Source organism: Pongo pygmaeus, chromosome 16 (genome assembly GCF_028885625.2).
Source record: "Pongo pygmaeus isolate AG05252 chromosome 16, NHGRI_mPonPyg2-v2.0_pri, whole genome shotgun sequence".
In the NCBI taxonomy this organism is placed as follows: Eukaryota; Metazoa; Chordata; class Mammalia; order Primates; family Hominidae; genus Pongo; species Pongo pygmaeus.
In genome coordinates this window covers 75,595,166-75,600,135 of record NC_072389.2, presented here as the reverse complement: position 1 = coordinate 75,600,135, position 4,970 = coordinate 75,595,166, and positions in this window count along the sequence as shown.

Sequence of the window (4,970 nt, the reverse complement as noted above, 5' to 3'; positions counted from 1 at the left end):
AGTGGCAGAGAGCAAAGCCCCAGGCTCACCACATCACCTTAGTCACGTCACGGGATCTCTCCAGTCCTTGATCTTCTCATCCTTTATGTGATGCTTGAAGGCAGGTGAATAATCAATCCCTGGGTCCTCTCCAGCTTGGATATTTTGTGGTTCTAATGATTTTCTGAGTGTGCAGGGGCAGTGCTCTCATGCAGAGACAGCACGGATTAGACTTGTTTAGCTTTTCATTATGAAAAATGCCAAACAGAGAAGTAGAGAGAACAGAATAATGAATCTCCATGTGCCCATCAACCAGCTTCAACAGTTATCAACTCAGGGCTAATCTTCTTTTATCTATATCCCACCCATCTCCACCAGTCACCAACACTGGAGTATTATGCAGCAAATTCCAGACATTTCATCATTAAATTAGCACATATTTTACTATTTCCAAAATGTAAGACCTGTTTTGAAAATGTAATCAAATACCACTAAACCTAAAAAATAACTTCTCATATCATCAAATGTCCAATCTGTATTCAAAGATCGCCAATTGTCTCATAAGTCTTTTTACAAAGTGTATTTATTTGAATTAGAATCCAAATAAGATCCACACAGAGCAAGCACAATTGATATGTCTTTTAGATTCCTCCTTCATATCACATCCTCTCTCTCATACACATTCATACACACACATTTATTTACTGGAAAAAAAAACAAATTTGTCCTTAGAGCTTCACATAGTCTGAATTTTGCTGATTGCTAAATTGTAGTTAGATCTTGGAGCTTGATTAGATCCAGGCTTGATTTTGGAGGGAGGCAGAATACTTCATAGATTCATTAGGAAACACATAGTAGCTAGATGTTTCTCCTTTTCTATGTTAGCAGTCACCGATGATCATGGTGTAGATTCATTAACTCATTAGGAGCTACATAAGGGTGATTCCAATTGCAACATTTGCTTGAATATTGCTATAAAGAGAAACTGCCCCCGCCAACCATTTGGTTACCTTGAAGTACAGTTCATATAGGAAAGGCAAGATGAATGCTTGATTCATTTGCTTTATTTGCCAATTTTCAAAATAATAAGTTAATTCTTCAGTATCCTCAGCAATCGATCAATGAGGTATTCTTTTTTAAAACATTATGATTGTGTGAATTTAAACATATTTGATATGTTTGAGTCAAGTGGAGTTATGCTTATTGCTTCTGAAATCATCCTATTTGGGGATTCTCTTGAAGATGCCTTCTGAGTCTTCTTAATACGACCATACTAGTCTTTGAGAGCTTCCATGCTTTCTGGTAAAAGACAATGTCCCTGGCTCATCTTGTACATTTTCCATCCTGGATGTGGAGTTGGCCATTTTTTCCAATGAACCTTGGTTCTGTTTAGTGGAAGGTGGTATTTAGAGACCATAATCTGGGTGCTTGGGGTGCTTGATGCTAATGATCATTGTTTCTGGGCCTTTTCAGTAGCAGAGCTAAGAAATGTGTATGTGCATATTTATATATTTGTTAACACCATGAGGTCTACTGAGGCTTCTAATTCAAATTCAGAGTTACAGGGTTTTTTTATTTAACCTCATTGATCTTCTACCTGTATCTCCTCGCTAAGTAGATTAAATTCTGAGTGGTTTACATCTAAGTGAAGATGAATTTCAAATCCTTTCCTTGTTGCTATTCATTTGCTGCTTGCTTCATTTTCCCAACCAACCACCTGTAAATTTCTTGAGGGCAGAGATCAAGTTTGGTTCACTTCTCTATTCCCAGTTCCTAATGGAGTACCTGTCATCTGATAGGTGTTTGGTAAATAGTTACTAAATGCCCAAAAGAATGCTTTCAATGAAAAGTTTCCTTTCCTTAAAAGGAGAAGTAGAGTGAATAGAATCTGAAAATTAGCTCAGGATTGTAAACCAAGCATATCAGCCCATGCATTAATTCAATAAATATAGACAGAGCAGACCCAGTGTTGGAGGCTAGGGGCATGAAATATAGAGATAAGTGATCTATACCCTCGCAGAATGCACTTGTTAGTGGAAAAAACAAATTCTACTAATTAATAATTAGTGGCCTGGACAGCATATTGTGGGGGTCCTCATCAGGGAGAAGAGGCGACTCTCAGAAGGGTCAAAAAGGGGAAGTATTCATGAAGGCTTCCCAGAGGAGATCACATTTGACTAGGTGTTTAAGGGTGCATCGGGGTTGTAGGTTTAGAGAGGGAAAGGCATTTTAGACATTCCTGTCCCTGAACTGCTTGCCTCTCTGAAGTTCTGAGCTAGTTTGTCCCTGGATGGGCCTGAAGAGTTCATAGATTCCTTGTGCTAGGGCTGGAGCTACTCCTCAGAGAACCTCTAGTGTCTCCCAGGAGGGTCAGCAGGTGGAGGGGGGAGGAAGAGGGGGAGGAAGCCCACAGTACTGAATCACTTTGCTGAACACTGCACAGAGAGGCCATCCCTCTGTGTAGGGCACTATTTGGAAACTGCTGCCAACTGCTGTGCATGCACTATGTAGATCAGCTTGTTTGTCAACGAAAGTAATTTGCATTCAAGCTTGTTTGGGGACACACTCCCTAGTCTCCAGGAAGCCCTAAGGACAGATGTTACCCAAGACTGCTACTTGACTCACCGTCACCTTTCTATCAGTGTGAGGCACCCTCCTCTGGCCCTGCTGGCTCAGTTCCAGGAGGCGCAGGTGTTCAGGCCTCTAAGTCCTGCTCACCAACATGGACAGAGCTACCTAGACCTACTCAATCAAAGAATCACAGTCATCTAATGATATTTGCCCTGGTCTAGAACCCACCAGCCTATGATTTACCTGATAGGTTTAAAAAAATAAGTTTACTTTTTAAAGCCTAAATGTAAATATTTTAAAAGGAAACTTTATATATTATCATAAATAAAATACCAATATTCCTTACCTTAAATTTAAAAGTCTGCATACTTGTAAATGCAATGAAAATAATTCTAAGTAGGTGTGCCTCAAGTTCTCACTCCTTCCTTGTTAAAAAAGGGAGATGACCTAGTGTTTGAGAGCTGTGTTGGACCCATTCGCACCCAAATGCAACTTGCTCCTTGTCCAAATCAGAAATGATTGAATGAGAACTGGGAAGAGAATAATTTCCTGCTCTGCGGCCCATGGTTTTCAATGTCTCGTCATCTTTCTTACAAAACTCTCCTCTGTGCCACAGCTTGGGAAAGCCAGATCTAGTCCAATATCTTTGTTACAGATGGGGACAGTGAGGCCCAGAGAGCACAGTGACTTGGAATTGAAAGTTTTGTGGAAGCAGGACCTCTGTCAGGCTCAGTCCCTCTGGTATCCCCAGTGCCTTGCACCGTGTGCAGAACGAAGGAATGGATAACTTCACACAACCTCGAGTCAAGACTGAAATGAAAACCCAGGCTTCTTGACTCTTGAGTGTTTCTGTGTTGCAGAGCTCCTCACCCCATCCCCAGCCTCCACCACCCCTCCTCAGCTTCCTCTTTCAGTTCTTCTTGGGGAATTCAGGGGATTGTGCATCTTGAGCAGGGCCATGTGGCCCTGCCTGGATCTCCTTTTTTCTCTGCTATCCGCAGCTGGTTATGTCCTAGTCTCCAGGTGGCCTGACCTGTGATGTGCAGGGGGAGAGAGAGGGCAACTGCCTCCCTCTTCCCTCTTTCCTCCGGCCTCCACAGTCAGCAGCTCTGAGGGTCCATTCTGAGCCATCAGCCCTGCCTTGCCACCTGGGGTGGGAGAGCTGGTGAGCACAGAGTGGGGTCGTATGGGCAGGAACTGAGAGGCTCCAAATGGATGAGGGGAGAGGCCCGAGCCGGCAGGAGGGTGGCTCCTATCCCTTGAGCTTCCTGCCCTTGCTTTTCACTCTGAGGACACTGATCTCTGCCCCCATCTGTGGGCTCTGTTCTGCACTCTCCTGAGCCAGGCCTCGTGAGACAGTCATTGTGTCAGGTCCTGTCTGGCCACCCTGGCACACAGTCATTCAGCCTCTATCCAGTTAACAAACATTTCCAGAGACCCACTCGGTTTGGGCCCCAGACTTCAGAGATGAACAGGACCCAGCCTCTGCCCCCAAGCTGCTGCCAGGGTTGGGGGTGGGGAATGGCCCCATCCCCAGTTGACCCTAATATTCCATGACCAGTGCTCCTAGGGCACTAACTGGCACAGAGGCATGGAAGTCCAAAGGGCAGGCACCCACGGGCTCCCAGGGCCAGGATGGCTTCCTGGAAGAGGTAAGGTCTGAGCTGGGCTCTGAAGGATGAGGGGGATGAGGAAGGCCATGGAGGAGGGGCAGTGTGGCATGTGCAGAGGCTCCTGAGGGAGGGTGAGGGTGACAGGAGAACGCTGAGGGCTGAGATGGACTCTGGGGGAACCAAGGAGCCTCTGACAGTATAACAAGGAGACTCTGGGTGGAATCCGGCCATTGGGAAACAAGCTCTACTTGTGTCAGACAGGGCAAGGCAGAGAGGAGGGCGCCAGGCAGCTGGCAGCATGGACACTAGCACGGTGAGGGAAGCCTCAGAGCGTGGCACAGACAGAAAAATGTACCCAGTGCATAACCAGGGGAAGAGGGGCCTGAACCCATCCTTCACCTTCCATGTCCCATTGCTGCTCAACAGGACTCAGAGGGGAGACTCTCCCAGATGGGAGACCAGCTACATCTGCTGGTCCATTGAACAGGTGCCCTGTTTCCTGCGGCTGACAAAGCTGGAAGCCTAGTGTTCTGGGATGGCCTGCATCATTGCTACCCCTTGAAAGGCAGCTTACCCTCCCCAACCTTCTACCTTGTGGTAGCACAGATGTCAGCTGTGGGCTTCTGCCTTCAACCCTTCCCCCTGAGTTTCTCTTGGTCACTGTGGCCAGAGCCCACCTGACACAGGCCAGCCATCTCTCCCCTACCCGTGACATTCCCCCAGCAGCCCTGCCCTGTGCCTAGTGCTCCTTGTATTGCCCTGTGGGCCCTCCTGCCACCACCCTTGATGCCTTCTGGGCCTCCAGGG